At 43.6% G+C, this 23096-nt stretch overlaps 2 protein-coding genes, 1 long non-coding RNA gene and 1 other non-coding gene across 19 annotated transcripts in view; 2 read left to right on the top strand and 2 right to left on the bottom strand.

Moving 5' to 3' along the window:
- Positions 1 to 16396, bottom strand: part of LOC117072934 — a 28684-nt gene extending 12288 nt beyond the window's left edge. For 3 of the 4 annotated variants that reach the window (XR_004433018.1, XR_004433016.1, XR_004433019.1), the window contains exons 1-4: positions 16260 to 16396; positions 15794 to 15868; positions 4099 to 4259; positions 996 to 1060 (exon numbers count right to left, since the gene is read on the bottom strand). This is a non-coding gene — a long non-coding RNA (uncharacterized LOC117072934). Of the gene's footprint in view, positions 1 to 995; positions 1061 to 4098; positions 4260 to 8427; positions 8533 to 15793; positions 15869 to 16259 lie in introns of all 4 variants that reach the window. The other variant, XR_004433017.1, reaches the window with a different exon arrangement.
- Positions 1 to 23096, top strand: part of RABGEF1 (RAB guanine nucleotide exchange factor 1) — a 1203668-nt gene that overhangs the window by 547586 nt on the left and 632986 nt on the right. The gene's annotated exons all lie outside the window — the stretch shown is intronic.
- The window catches only part of CRCP (CGRP receptor component), a 344305-nt gene that overhangs the window by 224043 nt on the left and 97166 nt on the right, over positions 1 to 23096 (top strand). The gene's annotated exons all lie outside the window — the stretch shown is intronic.
- Positions 3174 to 3278, bottom strand: LOC117073819. The gene has a single exon (XR_004433382.1). It is a non-coding gene; the product is annotated as a U6 spliceosomal RNA (small nuclear RNA).

The following is a 23096-nucleotide window of genomic DNA, read 5'->3' as shown; positions in this document are numbered from 1 at the left end:
AACATGGATTTTTCTCTTACCTGTCTACCTGCTTAACTGCATAGGAGAGAAAATGCATGGTGCTCATGGAAAAAGCAAGCATTAAAGTCAAACAAGACCCAACATTTGACTCAGTCTTAATACCCAGGTGAGCTTGGGGAAATCACTTATTATCCCCAAGTCTTCATCATTTGTGTGTAAAATGGGGATAACTGTGGCACCTACCTGTGATTTTGCGAGAACTAATGAAATACTATGCTTGATGTTATTGTGATCATTATACCTATTCCAAACTATTTGACAAGGACAGTGATGCATGATAACATCAACAGATTAGAAATTGTAATGAATTCTCTCAGGCAAAATTCCATACAAGCAAATTACTGTCTCTCCAAAGCACTCCCACCACACTTAATTCATCATTCCCTGAACAAAATGTGCCATCTTCATTGTGCAGGTCTTTACAGTGCTGGTTTTCCTGCCTGGGCAGCTCACTCCATCCCATCCCAGCCTATTTCCCATCCCTCCACCTCCCCCTTCCCTCCCCACTCTCATACAACTCTTCCTCATCTTTCAGGACCTGGCTTCAATGTCACCTTAACTGGAAGCTTCTCTCACCCTCCGGAAGAGCTTCCCATTGCACTTGATGCATGTACTGTTATTTGACCATTTTTGAGTCATAGTTCAAGTCTTTTCTTTTTTTTTTTTTTGAGACGGAGTCTCGCTCTGTCGCCCGGCTGGAGTGCAGTGGCCGGATCTCAGCTCACTGCAAGCTCCGCCTCCCGGGTTTACGCCATTCTCCTGCCTCAGCCTCCCGAGTAGCTGGGACTACAGGCGCCAGCCACCTCGCCCGGCTAGCTTTTTGTATTTTTTAGTACAGACGGGTTTTCACCGTGTTAGCCAGGATAGTCTCGAACTCCTGACCTCGTGATCCGCCCGCCTCGGCCTCCCAAAGTGCTGGGATTACAGGCTTGAGCCACCGCGCCCGGCAAGTCATAGTCCAAGTCTTTTTGTACCTGAATAAGATGTTGCCCAGTCAGTCTCTCTTCCTGGTCTCTGAAGTCTTTCACGGTAGATTCAGCTGGAAGTGACAAAAAGACATTTTTTTTTTTTTTTTTTTAAGAGGGATGACACAGACAGACATCAGTACTTAAAAGTTTTAAATCGTATGTGAAAAGCAAACAAAATTCAAGGGCTTCTAGGAAAAACGTAGGAGGGATGGTGTCACTGAGAATATGATAAAGGGTTAATTTTTATTTTATTTTATTTTTTGAGAAAGGGTCTTGCTCTGTTGCCTAGGCTGTACTGCAGTGGTGCGATCACAGCTCACTGCAGCCTTAACCTCCTGGGCTTGAGCAATCTTTCCATCTAATTTTTATTTTATTTAAGAAACGCAGTCTTACTCTGTTACCAAAGCTGGAGTGCAGTGGTGTGATCATAGCTTACAAGTGCAGCCTCAACCTCCTAGGGTCAAGAGATCTTCCAGTTGCTCAGCCTCCCCTGTAGCTGGGACTACAGGTGTGCACTACAACGTCAAGCTCATTTTTTTTTTTTTTAATTTTTAGTAGAAACAAAGTGTCGTTATGTTGACCAGGCTAGTGGTAATCTTCTACCCTCAAGCAGTTCTCCCACCTCAGCCTTCCAAAGTGCTGCAATTACAGGTGTGAGCTGCCACACCTGGCTGATGGGGTTAATTTTTAATTATATAAAGAGCTCAAAGCAAATATTAGAAGGAGCCTAAATGCCTACAGTAGCTGACTGATAAATTGTGATACATTCATATAATAAAATATTATGCAACCATGAAAAGGATTTAAAGCAATAGGTATTGGCATAGATGTCCACAAAATATGAAAATGTGAAGTGACGTCCAATTAGCCTCTATGTATCTTGAATAATATGGCCCATTTTCACAATAGCAATTATTTCCTGAGATAAAATTGTGGGTCTAAAGAGTAAAGGAAATTTTTCACTTCTTTATTTAAAAGTATTTACTATTTTTATAATTTAATGAGATTAAACAAATAGATCATCAAATTAGCAAAATACACATTAACTCTATAAATAAATGGAAAAGACAGAGACAGCCCAGGCATGGTGGCTCACACAATACTAGCACTTTGGGAGAGGGTGGTAGGAGGATTGTTTGAGGCCAGGAGTTTCAGACCAGCCTGGGAAACATAGCAAGACACTGTCTCCACTAAAAATAAAAAATAAAAATAGCCAGACATGGTGGCATATGCCTATAGTCCCAGCTACTGAGGTGGAAGGATCACTTGAGTCCAGGAGGTCAAGGCTGTGGTGAGTTAAGACTGTGCCTGGGCCACTACACTGAAGCCTGGAAGACAGAATGAGACTTTGTCTCAAAAAAAAAAAAAAAAAAAAAAGACAATAAATAAAGCTAATAAGCTAACAAAAGAAAAGATATTACAGTGTGACAAACAGGACGGGCATGGTGGCTCATGCCTGTAATCCCAGCACTTTGGGAGGCTGAGGTGGGTGGATCATGAGTTCAGGAGTTCAAGACCAGCCTGATGAACACGGTGAAACCCCGTCTCTACTAAAAATGCAAAAATTAGCCAGGCATGGTGGCGTGCACCTGTAATCCCAGCTACTCAGGAGGCTGAGGCAGGAGAATCACTTGAACCTGGAGGCAGAGGTTGCAGTGAGCCAAGATTGTGCCACTGCACTCCAGCCTGGTGACAGAGCAAGACTCTGTCTCAAAAAAAAAAGTGACAAATGAAAATAATATGAGGTCTTTTATTTATTAAAAATAATTAAACAGAAAATAACTTGTTAAATTATAATACCCTGTACTGGCAAAGGTGCAGTGAAATGGGCATTTTCTTATCCTATTAGTGATGTTTAAATTGTATATAAGCCTTTCAGGGTAAAGCTTAGCAATTTTTAAAAAATAATACAGACAGTGACTCACTATACTGCCTCCTCCAACTCCTGGCCTCAAGCAATCCTCCCACCTCAACCTCCCAAAGTGCTGGGATTATAGGCCGACAGCCACCATGACTGAAAACTCAGCAATTTGCATCAAGTGTAATAAGAATGCTCATGCCCTGTGACTCACAGTAATCTCACTTCTGGAAATACCATCTTTGGATATAATTCAACCTAAACAAAAGCTCATATGCACAAACACAGTGAAAATCTCAGAGTTACTTTTTTTTTCTCTTTTTAAAAAAAATACGGAATGCTTCACAAATTTGCAATGTCATTCTTGCACAGAGGCCATGCCAATCTCTCTATTGTTCCAACTTTAGTATATGTGCTACCGAACCAAGCATGAGTAATTTAAGATAAGAGTGGTTACATGGAATAAGGAAGAGTACGGGGAATTTAAAAAACTATGGTATTTATAGGCACCTAGTAACAGCTTAGTAAATATTAGCTGCTACTTTTATTATTTTTATGGTTATTTCACTCAATTAAAAATTGTCACTAAAAATTACCATTGTGATGGAACATAATGTATCCTACAGTATAATTGTAAAAAACAGATATAATTTGTCCCTTGGTATATGGGGGAGATTGGTTCCAGCTCCTCCATTTCTGTGTATACCAAATTCCACATATACTCAAGTTTTTGAGTCAGTCCTGAGGTATCGATATATATGTGTATTTATATATATATACGTGTGCGTGTGCGTGTATATATATATATATGAGAAAATTAGTGAGGTGTGGTGACAAGCACCTGTAGTCCCAGCTACTTGTGAGGCTGAGTCAGGAAGATTGCTTGAGCCCAGGAGATTGAGGCTGCAGTGAGCCATAATTGCACCACTGCACTCCATTCTGGGCAACAGAGTGCGACAGAAGGTTGACTGTTTAACAGAATTTTTCTGTTGACTTGAAAATACGGTCAGGACTGTGGCATATGAAAATTCTTCATAAGATAATTATCTAATCCAATTAATCCTGGAATTGGGAACAGAAAATGTTTTGGTAACTATTTATTCCTTCACTTGCTGTTATATAAACTACTGCCAGTGGGTACTTAACAACCAAAAGTGTCATCTCTGAGCTACTCACAATGAAAGGTGATGTCTGGGGCCCAGGTGTATTGAGGTCCCCATGTCTGGGCTATGGGTGCTGAGTGGGACTTACTTGTCCATCCATTTTCTATATTCTGGCACTGGGAAACTTGGGTTTATCCATCTTGATAAGAGGTCACTTAAATTCCACTTGGCAAGAACCACAAATGGAAGAAAGGCCATGAAATCACAGGCTAGCCCTTGTTCTCAAGGGAATCTTCAGCTTAGGTGGTTCTGTAAAAGAGGAATCACATTGTTGAAAACTCACCGCAGGTCAGCTGAGGTGGTCCATACCTATAATCCCAGCCCATCAGGAGACTAAGGCAGGAGGATCCCATGAGGCCAGGAGTTCAAGACCAGCCTGGGCAATACAGTGAAATCTCTACAAAAAATTAGAAAATGAGCTGGGTACGGTGGCACATTCCTATAGTCCCAGCTACTCTGGAGGCTGAAGTGGGAGGATCAAAGTGGAAGCTGCAGAAGTGGAAGCTGCAGTGAGCTCTGATCTTACCACTGCACTCCAGCCTGGGTGACAGAGTGAGACCCTGTCTCAACATACATATACATACACCACACACACACACACACACACACACATGCATGCACACAACCACATGCAGACACACACACACCCCCTCATCTCAGTCTGTCTAGACTTGACTAAAGAAAAGGGTCTTCTGGTTACAGAAGAGGTATGCTCTTTTGTGGGACAGGGAGGGACCAGCAACCTTGTTCATGGTCTTTTCCTCATCCTCTGCTTAGTTTTCCAAGAACCCTCACAGTGGAAACAGAGTCCCTGGGAAAAGGACCAAAATCTTTAGACTACCAGGGGAGAAATACGCCTCCTTTGTCAATTAATAAATAGAACACCTGCCTTAAAATTCAGGGAGTTCTGCTAGAATGAATCACTCCCTACGACCCTGACCTATGCAGGGAACATGAAAAACTGGAGTTTGGCTGGGCACAGTGGCTCACACCTGTAATCCCAGCACTTTGGGAGGCTGAGGCAGCAGACCACCTGAGGTCAGGAGTTCAAGACAAGCCTGGCCAACATGGTGAAACCCCGTCTCTACTAAAAATATAAAAACTAGCCGGGTGTGGTAGTGGTTGTGTGTAATCCCAGCTACTCAGGAGGCAGAGGCAGGAAAATCACTTGAACCCAGGAGGCAGAGGTTGCAGTGAGCCGAGATCACACCACTGCACTCCAGCATAGGTTACAGAGCAAGACTCTGCCTTAAAACAAAAAACAAAAAAAAACTGGAGTTTGGAGGCCTGTAATATTTTAAGCCACATTCCAGATTGTAGAGACCTTACCAAAGTACGCCCTTTCCACAAAGCACTGCCGAACACCAGCTGGCTGTCTCCATGGGGCACCACCATTATCTCTGGCTCTTGTTTCCCCAGGAGATGCTCTATTACATTTTGTATTACATTTGTATTCCACACATTTCCTAGCGTAAGGCCTCAAAACATAGCAGGCTGCAGAGTCACTGCTGATCTACTGCATATCTGACTTCAGATTCCAGCAGGGCACTTTGTGTTTGAGAAATTAAAGAGGAGAGAATGGACCCCGACTGACACTGGTCAGCTTAGTGGTCTGAAGATATAAGCTGCTCAGATGGACTACAGTGCCTCTGATTTTCTGAGTCTGCCCTGCTCCTAGGGCTCCTTGGATACAATTAATTTATCCTTGTTGAAGAAATGGTTTGCTAGAATATAAAAAAAACTGGCCAGGCATGGTGGCTTACGCCTCTAATCCCAGCACTTTGGGGGGCCGAGGCACGTGGGTAACGAGGTCAGGAGTTCAAGACCAGCCTGGCCAACATGGAGAAACCTCGTCTCTACTAAAAATACAAAAATGAGCCTGGTGTGGAGGCACGGGCCTGTAGTCCCAGCTACTCAGGAGGCTGAGGCAGGAGAATTGCTTGAACCTGGGAGGTGGAGGTTGTAGTGAGCCGAGACGGTGCCATGTACTCCAGCCTGGGTGACAGAGCAAAACTCCATCTCAAAAAAAGAAAAAGAAAAAGAAAAGAGAATATAAAAAACTTAAAGAAGAAAAAATGTTAAAATAAAATTTTCTCCTAAAGAACACTCAAGAGCACACTCCCACCAATGCTGGATCTATTTAGCTCTCTCTTGCTTTATTTTTCTGAGATAGGGTCTCATTCTATCACCCAGGCTGGAATGCAGTGGCAAGATCACGGCTCACTGTAGCTTTCAATTCCTGGACGCAAGCTATCCTCCCACTTCAGCTTCCTGAGTAGCTGGGATTATAGGTGCATGCCACCATGCCTGACTAATTTTTAAATTTTTTGTAGAGAGGGGGTTCTCACTATGTGGCCCAGGCTGGTCTTGAACTCCTGGGTCAAACTAATCCTCCCACCTTGGCCTCCCAAAATGCTGGGATTATAGGCTTTAGCCTCTGTGCCCAGTCTATTTATCTTTCTATAACTCATATATTAAATCTTCCTCCTTAAATTGCCTCCTACCCACCCATCTGCAGGGATAGCAAACACAGGTTTCAGTGAGTCAGGCAACCTACATGAAGGAAGGAGGCCCGAGTAACGTGGGAGAGTGGGAGACCGGGGGAAACTGTAGCAAACTGCAAGGTACTCAATTCAACATTTCTTCAACACTGTGATGGTCAAACCAAACACAGAAACAGGAAGTTCAGTTCAGTCACCAGCAGGCAACGTGGGATATTTCATCTACATGCTACAGGGCAAACTGCTTAGGATGAATGACCTGGTCTCCACCAACCTGCTCTTCAAGTCCAGCCGCTCCTGCCCAAGTCCCTACACTCTACTGACATGACCCACAGTCACAGGTCTCCTGACATCTTTCCTTGTTCACTTTTTTTTCCCCCAACAAATATTGCTGCTTTTTTTATTTTTATTTTTATTTTTTACTTCTTTTGACACAGAGTCCCTCTCTGTCACACAGGCTGAAGTACAGTGGGGTGATTACGGCTCACTGTAGCTTCCATCTTCTGGGCTCAAGTGATCTTCCCACCTCAGCCTCCCAAACAGTTGGGATTACAGGCATGTACCACCACACCCGGCTAAGTATATTATTTTTTCTTCTTTTTTCTTTCTTTTCTTTTCTTTTTTTTTTTGTTGAGATGAAGTCTCACCCTGTGACCCAGGCTGGAGTGCAGATCTTGGCTTACTGCAACCTCCAACTCCCAGGTTCAAGCAATTCTCCTGCCTCAGCCTCCCAGGTAACTGGGATTACAGGTGTGTGCCACCATGCCTGGCTAATTTTTGTATTTTTAGTAGAGACGGGATTTCACCATATTGGCCAGGCTAGTCTTGAGCTCCTGACCTCAGGTAATCTGCCCACCTCAGGTTCCCAAAGTGCTGGGATTACAGGCATGAGCCACTGCACCCAACCAGTGTATTATTTTTTTCTAGGGACAGGGTCTCACTATGTTGCCCAGGTTGGCCTTCAACTCCTGGGTACAAGCAATCCCCTGGCCCCCTCCTCCCAAAGTGCTGGAATTACAGGCTTGAGCCAACACATCAGGCTCTAACAAATATTTCTTGAGCACCTAGTGCATACCAGGCACTATAATAAGTGCCCAGGAAACAGCAGTGAACAAGGTTTAAGAGTTTCTGCCCTCTACAGAGCTTATAGGGTAGCAGGAAATTGATAGAGTTTGAATGTTTGTCTCCTCCAAATCTCATACTGAAATTAAATCCCTAATGTTGGAGGTAGTGCCTGGTGGGAGTCTGTGGGTCATGGGGGCAGATCCCTCATGAATGGCTTGGTGCCCTCCCCATGGTAATGAGTGAGTTCTCTCTCTACTAGTTCATGTGAGAGCTGATTGTTTAAAGAGCCTGGCACCTCCTCCTCTCTTCCTTGTTCCTTCTTCTCAACAAGTGACATGCCGGCTCCTCCTTCACCTTCTGCCATGAGAGGAATCCTCCTGAGGTCCTCACCAGTGGATGCTGGTACTATGCTTTTTTTTTCTGAGACAGGATCTCACTCTGACACTCAGGCTAGAGAGCAGTGGTATAATTATGGCTCACTGCAACCCTGACCTTCTGGGCTAAAGAGATCTTTTTACCTTAGCCTCCCAAGTAGCTGGGACCACAGGCATGCATCAGTGCCCCATCATGCTTGAATGATTTGCTTTTTATTTTTAGTAGAGACAATATCTCACCATGTTTCCCAGGCTGGTCTCAAACTTCTGGGCTCAAGCAATCCTCCTGCCTCAGTGTCCCAAAGTGCTGGGATTACAGGTGCGGGCCACTGTGCCCAGCCTGGCACCATGTTACTTGTATAGTCTGTAGAACTGTGAGCCAAATAAACTGTTTTTCTTTATAAACTACCCAGCCTCAGGTGTTTCCTTATAGCAATGCAAAATGGACTAATATAGGAATCATAGGCCAGCACTTACCAGACTGTGATGAGCACAATGACAGAAGTACAGAGTGGGACTGAAACGTTTCCCAGGGGCTTCTTGTTGCATCATAGAGGATGGGGTGAGACATCTCGGTTGAGGCTAAAGATGAGTAAAGATGAGAGTGAAAGAGTGATGATGGGGGTAGCGAGAGGGTGTCCTGAAGAAGAACCAGTAAAGTCCCTCAAGGAAACTGTGAGGTCACTTCCTGGAAATCACCAGTATACCATTTCCCATTGGCAAGGAGCTTAGCACGGTCCCTTGGATAACCAAACCTATGCCCAAATCCCATCTGTGTGAGTCTCTCTCCCAGGACCCTTCTTAGCATATTAGAGTTCAATCAGGAGACATAAACCACTCAAAAGTTTAAAGTGGTAAAATTTAATACAGAGAATTATTCATTATAACAGGGCAAAGCATAATAAGAGATTGGCTACCAAAAAGTAAAAAGAACTCTAGAGAACATAGGACTATCAGAGGCCAGGCATGGTGGCTCATGCTGATAATTCCAGCAATATGAAAAGCCAAGGCAGGAGGATGCTTCAGGCCAGGAGTTTGAGACCAGCCTGGGAAACACAGTGAGACCCTGTCTCTACCAAAGAAAAAAAAAATAGCCAGGTGTGGTGGTACACACCTGTAGTCCTAGCTACTTGGGAGGCTGAGGTGGGAGGATTGCTTGAGCCAGGGAGGTCATGGCTGCAATGAGCCATGAAGTCATGGCTGCAGTGAGCCATGATTTTGTCACTGCACTTTAGCCTGGGCAACAGATGGAGACCCTGTTTCAAAAAAAAAAAAAAAGTATAGGACCAGCTGATACAATGAGCAGTAACTGCCCCTACTGTCCCTACACTGAGATAGAGTGACCAAGGAGATAGACTCCTCACTAGTGCTGAGATCCAGCCACCCTTGGAGAGGGCATAGTCATGGGTAATTCAATGGCAGAATTGCTGCATTACCACATGGTGAAAGATGCTAGCAATCTGCCCTCTGGAATTTGCTGAAAATCCGCCCTCTATGATGCTAGATTAAGATATTAATGAACAGTTGTCTCACTACAAAACCACCCAGGCAGGTGCAGAGAAACTGCTGGTCACTGGGTGCTGCTGAGCACCATGCAGGGCAGGAACCCAGTGCTGTAGATGCTCAGTGCCTGTGGAGATTGATACACCACAATCAGAAAGAACAGCCTCTTACAAAGTCCCTCTAGCACAACATACTGACAACATTTAATAATGCACCAGCTGACAGAGGAAGCATATAAGGAACCCACGTCTATGTTTGCAGAGCAGGCAGTGAAGGGTGAATTTGGAACTGGTGGGCAGTCATTGGATGGATAGTTTTTTTTTTTTTTTTTTTTTTTTGAGACGGAGTCTTGCTCTGCCGCCCAGGCTGGAGTGCAATGGCCGGATCTCAGCTCACTGCAAGCTCCGCCTCCCGGGTTCACGCCATTCTCCTGTCTCAGCCTCCCGAGTAGCTGGGACTACAGGCGCCCGCCTCGTCGCCTGGCTAGTTTTTTGTATTTTTTAGTAGAGACGGGGTTTCACCGTATTAGCCAGGATGGTCTCGATCTCCTGACCTCGTGATCCGCCCGTCTCGGCCTCCCAAAGTGCTGGGATTACAGGCTTGAGCCACCGCGCCTGGCTTGGATGGATAGTTGGTACATGACACATTTCAATCTACCAAAGAAAAAAGGAAGAGAGAAAAGAGATACAGGACCAGGCACGGTGGCTCACTCCTATAATCCCAGCAGTTTGGGAGGCCAAGGCAAGTGGATCACTTGGGTCCAGGAGTTCGAAACCAGCCTGGGTGACATAGTGAAACCCTGTCTCTACTAAAAATAAACAAGTTAGCTGAGTGTGGTGGCTTGTGACTATAGTCCCAACTGCTCAAGAGGCTGAGGCAAAAGGATCGCAAGTGTCTGAGAGTTCGAGGCTGCAGTGAGCCGTGATCACACCACTGCACTCCTGCCTGGGTGGCACAGCAAGATCCTGTCTCAAAAAAAGAAATGTTGGTGAAAATGTGAAGAAATTGGAACCACATACATTATTGGTGGGAACATAAAATGGTTTAACCACTTTGTTTGGGTATTTCTTTCTTGTCATTTTAATTTGATTTTTAAAAAAATCAAGATAGGATCCCACTATCTTGCCCAGGCTGGTATCTTTTAACTTGCAGGCTCAAGTGATTCTCCCACCTCAACCTCTCATGTAGCTGGGATTACAGGTGTGAGTCACTGCACCTGACTGGTGTAACCACTTTGGAAAACAGTTTCTTAAAAGCCTAAATGTACAGTATCACAAAACGCAACAATTTCTCTCCTAGGTATATATCCCAGAGAAATAAAAATATATGTCCACACAAAAACTTGTACATGAATCTTCAGAGCAGCATTATTCATAGTGACCAATACATGGAAACAACCCAAATGTTCATCAACTGATGAATAAACAAAATGTGGTGTGTCTCTACCATGGAATATTATTCAATCATAGAAGGAATGAAATAGTGACACATGCTATGACAGGAAGGAACTCTGAAAACATTGTGCTAAGAGGGAAAAAAAAGCCAGCCACAAACGATCACATATTGCACAATCCTATTTATATGGAAGGTCCAAGTCGGGTGTGGTAGCTCACACCTGTAATCCCAATACTTTGGGAGGCCGAGGAAGGCAGATCATGAGGTCAGGAGTTTGAGACCAGCCTGACCAACATGGTGAAAGCCCATTTCTACTAAAACTACAATAATTAGCCAGGCATGGTGGCGGGCGCCCATAATCCTAGCTACTCAGGAGACTGAGGCAGAAGAATTGCTTGAACCCAGGAGGCAGAGATTGCAGTGAGCTGAGATTGCACCACTGCACTCCAGCCTAGGTGACAGAGCAAGACTCGTCTCAAAAAAAAAAAAAAAAATTACAGATTAGGCAAATCTATAATGACAGAAAATAGATCAGTGGTTGCCTATGGGAACACAGGGGCATGGGGGGAGGAGAATATAGTGGCTAAGAAGTGTAGATTTCTCTACAGGGTAATGAAAGCTTCTAAAATGGATTGTGGTGATAGATGCACAGCTCTGTGAATATTCTAAAAACTACTGAATTGCATACTTTGATAAATGAATTACATGGTATGTGAACTATATTTCAATAAAGTTGTTATTTAAAAAAAGGAAATAGGGGGCTGGGCACAGGTGGTTCATGCCTACCTATAATCCCAGCACTTTGGGAGGCTGAGGCAGGAGGATCACTTGAGGCTAAGAGTTTGAGACCATCCTGGGAAACATAGCACTATCCCATCTCTACAACAAAAAAATAAAAAATTTAGCTCTGCATGGTGGTGTACGTCTGTAGTCCTAGCTACTTGGGAGGCGGAGGCGGGAGTATTGCTTGAGTCCAGGAGTTTGAAGCTACAGTGAGCCATGATCATACCACTGCATTGCAGCCTGAGTGACAGAGCAAGACCCTGTCTCTAAAAAGGAAAGAAAAGAAATGTAAGTTTTTATCACTTTGTGAGAGTAACCAAGTTTGAGGGGAAACAGATAAGAACAAAAGAGCACTGAATGGTGAGAGTGGGAGGCTGGTTAGGCTCATTGCTGGCTAAGAGACTTCTGAAAAATTCTTTAGTAAAATCACAGCTCTGGGGGTCAGTCAGGCAGTCAAATGATGAATGTTAAATCCATTACAAATGCCCATGGTCTTTCTTTACACTCCTTCTAGTGAAAAATTCCTAAATGCCCAAATAGCAAGTGTTCTGAAATGACAGCAGCTGTTTATTAAAGAAATAACATCTCAAATTTTAAAAATCATGAGTCAAATATAATTTTCCTCCTCCCATTTTACAGGTGTGCAACCTAAAAACAGAGAATTTAAGTAACTTTCCTAAGTGGCAGAGCACAGATTTATTTCCTATCACTTTGGCCTCAGAGTTTATGCTTTATTTTCTTTTATTATTTTAAAATTCATCTTTTTTTAAAACCAAGAGGCTTATGCAAAATTCTGCTAGGATTCAAAAAAAGCCTCTTGCTTTTCCTGACCATGGGTGCAGGCAGGGCTCATGCTGCATTTTCTTTACTTATAATTGGATAGAGACATGATGGATGGAGACATGATGACAGGAGCTCTCCTGGTCATCGTGCACCAGAAAGGAGAGTGGAGAGAAGCACAGGGAAGCCAGTCTTACCATGTTTGAGCAACTGAACCAATGTCAGCCTCAGCCTACCTACACAATTACTTTTATGTGAGAAAAACAGGCATCTCCCTATTTGGAAAATCACAGCTGGCTGCAGTAGCAAACAATCCTCAAGTTATTCCTGGTAATGTTATTTCTACAGTCCCAATCCTTTTAACTCATTACATTAGCTCTTCATTTCTCTTTTTTTTTTTTTTTTTTTGAGGCGGAGTCTCGCTCTGTCGCCCGGACTGGAGTGCAGTGGCCAGATCTCAGCTCACTGCAAGCTCCGCCTCCCGGGTTTACGCCATTCTCCTGCCTCAGCCTCCAGAGTAGCTGGGACTGCAGGCGCCCGCCACCTCGCCCGGCTAATTTTTGTATTTTTAGTAGAGACGGGGTTTCAGTGTATTAGCCAGGATGGTCTCGATCTCCTGACCTCGTGATCCGCCCGTCTCGGCCTCCCAAAGTGCTGGGATTACAGGCTTGAGCCACCGCGCCCCGCCAGCTCTTCATTTCTCTATTGTTCCTAACATGTAGTTCATAACCAAGAGCTTATGTTATTAAATAAGCTTTGGGTTAACAGGATCAATGAATGAAGAGTTTAAAGATACCAAAAAAAGCTCATAGAAGTACCTGCCAAATGTGCCAACTGACTACTATGAACTAATTTACTTTTGAGAAACATGCTGTTTCTTACATGCTACTGACCGTGCCTGTAAAAACGGTGCACCTTAACTGGCTGTTTTATTTTCTCCCCAGTCTTAATATCTAATATCCACAGACTGAGATCAGAGCACCAGCATATACAATGCCACTTTATACTAGAGTTAGGAGGGGAGGCCAAGAGTAGAAATCAGAGTCACTTTGCTAGCTGCTGTCCTCTGTCCAGAATATTTTAAAGGAGACTGTATTCCCCCAGGGCTCGCTGACCTGGCACTCTCTCCTTGCGGAGGCTCACACCACTGTCTTGTGCAGCCCTTACTGCTTTTGCAGAATGTGTCACCATGCTATAAAACACCTTCTCCTCCACCTCTCAACCTAAGCATGTGTTACTGGGCTTCGGGACAGCTTGTTTTCTCACTGTCCCACCTTTCCTTCTGAGCGTCTTGGTCTTTGTGGTGGCCTCTCATCTCACCATCCTGGTGAAGCTTTGGGGTCATTACTTATTCAGTTGCTTCCCTCACCAATATATCAATTGAAGACAGTATGGACTAATTGCTTTAGAGTACAACTACTGTGACCCTAGAACCAGCTGGTCCCAGGACTTCTTCTGACTCTAAAGTTTTTGAGATACCAGATATAGTTGGAACAAGATATACGACCATGCTCCCTAGAAGGTGAGACTGTCATCATTTCCTGGACTTTTTAATCTGCACTTTTGCTCATGCTATTCCTTCTATCAGGAGTAGCTTTGTCTCTGCCTGGTGACATTCTCCTCTTCCATCAAGGCCTAATTTAAATATAATTTTCTTTATAAAGTTCCTGTCACCTTGGAATTAACCCCCCTTTTACATAGTGTCATTGTTCACCTTGTTCAAATCTTTATAAATTGAGGCTCAGGTCTGTGTGGTCACGGAGTGTGTCTTTTTACCAAAAGGAACACCTCGGCCAGGCACGGTGGCTCATGCCTGTAATCCCAGCACTTTGGGAAGCCAAGGCAGGCAGATCACCTGAGGTCAGGAGTTCGACACCAGCCTGACCAACATGGAGAAATCCTGTCTCTACTAAAAATACAAAATTAGCTGGGCGTGGTGGCAGGCACCTGTAATCCTAGCTACTTGGGAGGCAGAGGCAAAAGAATCGCTTGAACCCAGGAGGCAGAGGTTGCTGTGAGCCAAGATAGTGCTACTGCACTCTACTCTGGACAAGAGTGAAACTCTGTGTCAAATAAATAAATGAATGAATGAATGAATGAATGAAACACCTCATGCACTTTACAAGGAGCTCCTTCAGGAAAGGATGACACCTCGTGTAGAGGAGAGATCTCCGATACTCTGATCTTTTCCAAAAGGAGGAAAGTAAAGGTTTGAATATATTTTTAGTTCTTTGCATTTCTGAACAGAAATAGTCTGTTATTAAGTTGCTCAAAGATGCCTATAAGCTTTCATAGGAGAAACATCTAATTCATAACCAAGAGTTTATGTTATTAAGTAAGCTTTCCTTTAATAGGATCAATGAATGAAGAGTTTAAATACTTGCTGTAGTCCCCATTTAGTCATCTGGTATACTCTGTGTGAGGTATACTCTCAGTCATCTGGTATCCTCTCTCTGAGTATGCCAGATGATTAAATGGAAATTACTGCGCCACTAAACACCAGTACTGCAACTCTTACTTAAAAATTCAACACTTAGGACATAAAGAATGATCCTAGGCTGGGCTCGGTGACTCACGCCTGTAATCCTAGCACTTTGGGAGGCTGAGGTGGGCAGATTGCCTGATCTCAGGAGTTTGAGACCACCTTGGGCAACATGGTGAAACCTGTCTCTACCAAAATACAAAAAATTAGCTGGGCATGGTGGTATGCACCTGTAGTCCCATCCACTCGGGAGGCTGAGGCAGGAGAATTGCTTGAACCTGGGAGGCGGAGGTTGCAGTAAGCCAAGATCGCACTACGGCACTCCAGCCTGGGCGACAGAGTGAAGCTCTGTCTCAAAAAAAAAAAAGAAAGAAAGATCCTAATGCAGTTATTTCCTTTTAAATTTATGAGGAGATGGAAGAAATACCCATATTTGATGGTTGGTTGGGAACTGTCTTTGGTATTGTATGAAGTATTTTAATAATGTGAACATGAAAAGATGAGAACCCTGCAGACCCCGTGGGCACAGAGAGAAGGAAGTACATTAGAGGGTGTTGCAGGAAATACTTTCATTCCAAGCACTGCTGTTTAAAAACAAAGAAGACAAAAGATGAAGAAACATTCCATGTGACCCTCTGCACCCTTATTTGTTGCAATAAAGGAAAAGCATTTTAGGAATTTTTTTGAGTCCAGTTTATGATGTGATCCATGTTAGTTATTTTCTGTTAATGATTTTCAAAATCTCTGTTAAAAACATTCAGAAGTTTAGCTTTATCACAGGCAGCTGTTCACATGTAAAATTAGTTTGGTTATCTTCATCTGTATAAACATGTAGCTAGTGAACTGACATAACTATTAAACTGGAGAATCAACAGAAACATGCCAAGGACTGACCCTTACCTTCCACAGTGACCTCAATGTCAGGAAGCTTTTCACTACTCTCACAGCTTCATGATCTTTTCAGAAACTGTGAAGCTGTAAAATAAGCACAGAATTACTTTGGTATATTGTGGGAAAAAATACAGAAGGAGATGCTTTATAAGAGCAGAGTATTAAAATTCATTCAGTTAGGCTCTTTTCAAAGGAACCTGCAGAATTAAACTTGTAGTGTTATCCTCCACAGGGGGCTCAACAAAGCCATGGAAACATGAATGAAGTGGGATTGCAAATGTGACACTTCCAATAACATTTTTTTTTAAAAAAAGAAAGAAAAAGAGATCCATTAAATAAAATACTTTCAAAAGCCAAGAAACTAACTGCAAGTCCCCCAAAGAGAGTGGTCAATGATTCTGTGTGATTTAAGGAATGCTGAGAAAGAATGTCTTAATGCAGTGAAATATAATATGAAATACAGGTAATCTCTTACCTTTAGTGTTTATTAGCCATTCCAGGAGGTGAGTAGGAAATAACTAGTTCAGGTCTAGAAAGAAAACCAAGAAATGTTACGGTAGCCAGTACAATGGTGGCCTCACAGCGAGTAAAACAGTCATGATATGACCAGTGTTTTTCCCTAAAGGCGTTCGCAGAGTCATCCTGTAATGTAACAATAATTCCTATCACTGTGGACAAAAACCCTGACTTTTCCTTTCCATGACTGGCAAGTAATTATATGAAGAATAAATTACTTCTTTCATGAAAAAGAAAATTAACACTAGTGTACTTTCTTCAGCCACTAAAATTCTACAGAAATATAGATATAATAAGAAACTCAATCATCACATCAGGCCAGGTGTGGTGTCTCACGCCTGTAATCCCAGCACTTTGGGAGGCCGAGGCGGGTGGGTCACCCGAGGTCAGGAGTTCGAGACCAGCCTGACCAACTTGGTGAAACCCTGTCTCTACTAAAAACAGAAAAACTAGCTGTCTCTACTAAAACACAAAAATTAACCAGGCATGGTGGTGCATGCCTGTAATCCCAGCTACTTGGGAGGCTGAGGCAAGATAATCACTTGAACCCAGGAGGCAAAGTTTGCAGTGAGTCGAGATCACGCCACTGCACACCAGCCTGGGCAACAAGAATGAAACTCTGTCTCAAAAAAACAAAAAAGAAAAGAAAAGAAACTCAATCATCAATATTTAGTTGCTCACAAGACTGACCCAGGAATAACAGAGCACATAAAACCCAGCAAATTAAACTTCATTCAAGTACTTAGGCATACTGTGAGCCACCGCAGTGCCTCTGAACACCATGAAGGCAGTGGTCACTAATCTTGCACTGATGAAGACAGCTGAGTACAGGATGAAGGACTGTAGGGGCAATGGAGAGTGCCAGCACTGCAGCTCAGAGCCAGGCTTTTCCATCAAGGACTTACAGCCACACCTGTCACCTCTAGCTAGAAAAATATTTTAGTAAAAATGTCAGTTTATTGTTTTAATTCCAGAAATGACTACAGTGGCAAATAGAACCTACTTTTTTATTACTGTTGTTGTTGTTGAGGCAAGAGTGCCACTCCAGACTCAGAGTCTGGAGTACAGTGCTGTGATCTCAGCTCACCGCAGCCTCTGCCTTCCAGCTTCAAGCTATTCTCCTGCTTCAGCCTCCCAAGCAGCTGCGATTACAGGCACCAGCCACCATGCCTGGCTTATTTTTTCCATTTTTAGTAGAGATGTTGGCCAGGCTGGTCTCGAACTCCTGACCTCAGGTGATTCACCTGGCTTGGCCTCCCAAAGTGCTGGGATTACAGGCATGAACCACCATACCCGGCCTGGAACTTACTTTTTTAACAACAAACTTGATTTTATTACCCCCATGGATGATCCTTTCAAGTCATGGAATTCCAAACCAGGAGGGCTTTGAAAGGAAATCCTGTCTGCAAGCCTTCTACATACAGGAACTTGGGGTTTGATTCAAACACAGGATATGGTACTTTTACTGCCTCAGTGAGTCCAAGAGCTTCAACTGAAAGTGCAAGAGAAAATAATTTGTAGAAGATAAAATTTGATGCAGATATTCTTTTATTTGTATCTGCATTCTCAAGTACATTATGAACAAGTTCCCTATAATCGAGCAATATTCACTTCATATTGAAGGCATTTTGCTTAGGATATTGGGCAAATCTGAAGAACAGCCTAAAAGTACTTTTAGGAGGAACATTTTAACACTTTCTTTTTTTTTTTCTTTGAGATGGAATCTTGCTGTCTTGCCCAGGCTAGAGTGCAGTGGTGCAATCTCAGCTCACTGTAATCTCCATCTCCCCGGTTCAAGCGATTCTCCTGCCTCAGCCTCCCAAGTAGCTGGGACTACAGTCACAGGTCACCACACCCAGTATTTTTAGTAGAGATGGGGTTTCACCATGTTAGCCAGGATGGTCTCGATCTCCTGACCTCAAGTGATCCACCCACCTCAGCCTCCCAAAGTGCTGGGATTACAGGCATGAGCCATCGTGCCCAGCCCATTTTAATACTTTCAATCAAAACGAGAGTTATGTTATTAGTCAAAATGACCTCTGTGTTCTAAGCAGAAATGACCAAAGTCCATACCATACAGCAGTGGCCCCTGGCAGCCTTTGCATTCTCAAGAGGCAGGGTAGCTGTTCAAAGACAGGTGGTGTCTATGATGCAACTAAGTAGTACTCACTAAGTTCAAGTGATTAGACACAGAATAGTCAGTATTCCTGATAAGGGACAGGAAACGTCAGCAGCAGGTATTGAGACAATGGACAGGAATGCCCCGGGAATGCTGCGTGCTCCCTACTCCTTACTTCCTTCTCCATGACAGACACACCCAATCAACTGAAACACACTTTCTTGCTGAGTCTGTTCAGAATCGTTCAAGACAGCACTCCAGGAAACCGCTGTCAACAAATCTAAGAATTTTTCACACATGTGTTAGCCAGATTAGAACTACAGACAGTGGAATGACACTTATCCCAGTGCCTCCCTTCCTCTCCCATTCTGACACATGAGAAAGCTGAATCCAGGAGAAATGAAGTTGTCTGCTTGATTTCAATAGCAAGTGTAGTAGTAGAAATAAACCAAAGTCCGGTTTCTGGGACCTTCCTTTTTTAGGTCCTAAACTTCTATAATTCATTCAGACATGACCCTTCATTGATATATTATTAAATTAAAGACATACTGTAGGGGAAGGACTATGAGTCCCTTCATGTCCATACGAAAGCGCAAGACTCTTGTCTCCAAAAAATAAAAAATACAAAAATATTTCAATTAAAAAAAAAGTGTGACGGTTTTTGGTAATGTTTAAATAGAAATAGAAAATAAGAGTATCCCTTTCAAATAAGCTGACACTTTCTGAACATGTAATAACCAGGGTCACAGAATCACAGAGGCCAGTGAGAAGATTCAAAAGTACCCCTGTGAGCCCCAGTGACACATACACCGCCAGGAACATTTCCTGTTCCTGTCCCTCCAACTAATCCACAGCAACATAATGTCGGCAAGTGGCATGATCTGCCTCCCCTACCTCCAGGCAGCCACAGGGAAAGTAAAGAGCAAAGGGACCATTCCCTGTGTCACTGATAAGTGAGGCTCAATGGGAAACACAAAGCATGAGGGGCACCCAAAGGTAGGTGACAAGTTCAGTGTTTCCCCTTTGTCTTCCTGCTTCATGTATTATCTGCATCTTCTGCTCTTCTCATGATAAGGAAGGAAGCAGCAATAGCGTGTCTACTGTGGAAATGTGGGACTACTCATTGGGCATCATGGAACTTAATGTAGTTTATACAGCCCTGGGAAGCTTTCAGAACCTGGTCTCCTAAGGCTCCTGGTTTTCTAAGGCTCTTGACCAGGCAGTAGACTGTGAACCCCCAGGAGTTCACACAGGTTTTCTAGGGTCTTCACACTGCTAAGCGCAGTAAATGCAACTCCTTCATTTCCTTTTTAAACAATTGTTTTCCCAATTATCCCTTTAAAATTGGGCAGTTCCGGCTGGGCATGTTGGCTCACAGCTATAATCCCAGCACCTTGGGAGGCCGAGGCGGGCAGATCACTTGAGGTCAGGAGTTTAAGACCAGCCTGGCTGACAACGTAAAACCCCGTCTCTACTAAAAAATACAAAAATTAGCTGGGTGGGGTGGTGGATACCTGTAATCCCAGCTGCTCAGGAGGTTGAGGCATGAGAATCTCTTGAACCCAGGAGGCAGAGGTTGCAGTGAGCAGAGATTGTGCCACTGTACTCCAGCCTAGGCGATAGAGCAAAACTCCATCTAAAAAAAAAAAAAAAAAAAAAATTGGGCAGTTTAGAGCCTCTGATACAGTGACTATGCACAATGATTTGTGGTGATGAGCTACTGAACATCATTAACGAGGCTATGGTGGTTTTTTAAAATTGTGATTGGCCAGGTGAGGTGGCTCATGCCTGTAATCCCAGCACTTTGGGAGGCTGAGGCAGATGGATCACCTGAGGTCGAGAGTTCGAGACCAGTCTGACCAACACAGAGAAACCCTGTCTCTAGTAAAAATACAAAATTAGCTGGGTGTGGTGGTGCATGCCTCTAATCCCAGCTACTCAGGAGGCGAAGGCAGGAGAATCACTTGAACCCAGAAGGCAGAGGTTGCGGTGAGCCAAGATTGCACCACTGCACTCCAGCCTAAGCAACAAGAGCGAAACTCCGTCTCAAAAAAAAAGAAAAGAAAACAAAAGAAAAGAAAAATCAATACCCAGCAGACTGTGAAGCATCCATAATGTGATCAGGTGCCAAGGAATGTCCATAAGGATAGAACTGCAGTCAAGTCTCCTGAATTTCCTTCCTTGGGCCCCTTCCCTGGGCCCACCCCCTACCCATATAACCACATCCTCACTCTTCTTCCCTAAATACAAATTGAGGGACACTCAAAGCAAGCATAGTACTCACTTCTTAACTGATTCATCCCCTCCTCCATCTCCAACACATGGGGAGAACTTATGTTAGCCTTGTAAATAAGAAACACTTAACATCCTAGTTATTTTTCTAGTCTGCCTTTTTTTAACCACTCACCTGGCAGAAACTTATTCTCCTGGTCAGTAGCTATTTGTAAAACTGGTCTGCCTCCCTATTTTCGTACCAAAGATACTAATTCTTTAGTAGAAAGGGGAGTATTCTAAATCAGACAAGTAGCAAATCACCTAGAATTCCCACCCTCTCCACAGACGCACACAAACAAGAGAATTAACCCAATTTGTCTATAATAAACAGGATGTCCTACCCACCACTGAGCCCCAGAGCTTGTTACTAGATGACTAATCCCTAGCAGTAATGGCTACAATGGCCCAGTTCCCTATTTTATTACTGTGTGCAGAAATTTGAAAGGCACCCCTCTCCCACCCCCATCTTCCTTTACATACTTTTGCATATCAATCCATTAAGAATCTGAGTGTAATTTATCTTATTCACTCTTATCCTGTTAAATTGCTCTACAGCTGCCATGGAAGTAATTGCAGTGATCAGCAATTCAGACTTCTTGAGCAAAGGGCCTTAAGTAGGTTTCATTATTAAACCTTCCAAAGGTTTTATTATTGAAATAAATCCGAGATAGAGCAGTATGCCTCCATAAGGCAGTCATACTAATGATTCTTAAGTTACGAGGGATGTCAGACTCATCATCAATGTTGTGCTTGTGAGTACGAGTAACTGGGAATTTATCAACCAATAAAACCAACTGACATTCTAAGAATGAAGAATAATTTCTCATTTTAAGTAGCATATGCAGTGCTGTGCAACCCTTTAAAAAGCTGCCTTTGGCCAGGCGTGGTGGCTCACGCCTGTAATCCCAGCACTTTGGGAGTCCAAGGCGGGCGGATCACCTGAGGTCAGGAGATGGAGACCATCCTGATTAACATGGCGAAACTCCATCTCTACTAAAAAATACAAAAAAATTAGCCAGGTGTGATGGCACATGACTGTAATCCCAGCTACTCGCGAGGCCGAGAAAGGAGAATCGCTTGAACCCAGGAGGCGGAGGTTGCAGTGAGACGAGATCGCACCATTGCACTCCAGCCTGGGCAACAAAAGCGGAATTCCGTCTAAAAACAACAACAAAAACAAAAACAAAAAAATCTGTCTTTGGCCAGGTACGGTGGCTCAGGCCTGCAATCCCAGCATTTTGGGAGGCCGAGGTAGGTGGATCATATTTACCTCCTAAATATCTCTCAAAACCTCCTTTCCCCTTTATATTCACTGGCACCTCCTATTCAGCATCTCATCACTCATTCAACAATATTTAATGAGTACAAAGCATAGCTAGGTGTTTTTAAATAGAATAAAAACAGTGTGATCTTTGTTTTCTGGTGGCTCAACATCTAGTTATTTCTTTTTTCTTTTTTTTTTTCCAAGACAGAGTCTTGTTCTGTCGCCCAGGCTGGAGTATAGTGGCACAATCTCGGCTCACTGTAACTTCCGCCTCCTGGATTCAAGCAATTATCCTGCCTCAGCCTCCCAAGGAGCTGGGAATACAGGTGTGTACCACCATGCCCAGCTATTTTTTCAATTTTTAGTAAAGACAGGATTTCATCATGTTGGCCAGGCTAGTCTCCAACTCCTGACCTCGTGATCCACCCACCTCAGCCTCCCGAAATGCTAGGATTACAGGCGTGAGCCACTGCACCCGGCCAAGATCTAGTTATTTCTTATCTGAACTATTCAGGTATACTCTTGTCTCTTACCATTCATTCCCAGAGTAGTACCCAGTCTGGGAACGGTAAGAGACAAGAGTACACCTGCGTACACCGTGCCAATAGTACCCAGAGTTTCTCCTCTTCAAAACATAGATCATTTTGTTCAGGGGTCAGTAAACTTTTCTATAAAAACCAGACAGTAAATATTTTAGGTTTCTGGGTCATATGTCCTCTGTTGAAACTACTCAACTCTGTTCTTGTAACATTAAAAACAGCCATAGACAATATGTAAAACCATGGGTGACACTGTGTTCCAATATGGTTTATTCATAAAAGAAGGCATCAGGCCAGATTCGACCCATGGGCCGTAGAGTTTGCCGACCCCTGATTTAATCACAGTGCTTCTTACTCCATTGGAATTATCCAGATTCCTTTTCATAGCCTAGAAGGTGTTCCATCCTCATCTGAGTATTACTTCCTCCTTCAGGCTCCACTATGCTCCAGCCACCCTGACTATCTTTGTGGTGCTTAAACACCGTGCCAAGTCCGTTCACATCTCAGGTCCCTGCACTCAATGTCCTACCCCTCAGGACCACTCTTGCCCAGATCTTCTTTGAGCTGCCTCAGCTCAAATGTCACCTCCTCAGAGAGGTC

Source organism: Trachypithecus francoisi, unplaced genomic scaffold (genome assembly GCF_009764315.1).
Source record: "Trachypithecus francoisi isolate TF-2019V2 unplaced genomic scaffold, Tfra_2.0 Lachesis_group4, whole genome shotgun sequence".
NCBI classification, from domain to species: Eukaryota; Metazoa; Chordata; class Mammalia; order Primates; family Cercopithecidae; genus Trachypithecus; species Trachypithecus francoisi.
Note: the sequence above shows the minus strand (reverse complement) of the source record. Positions and strands in the feature narration are given on the sequence as shown.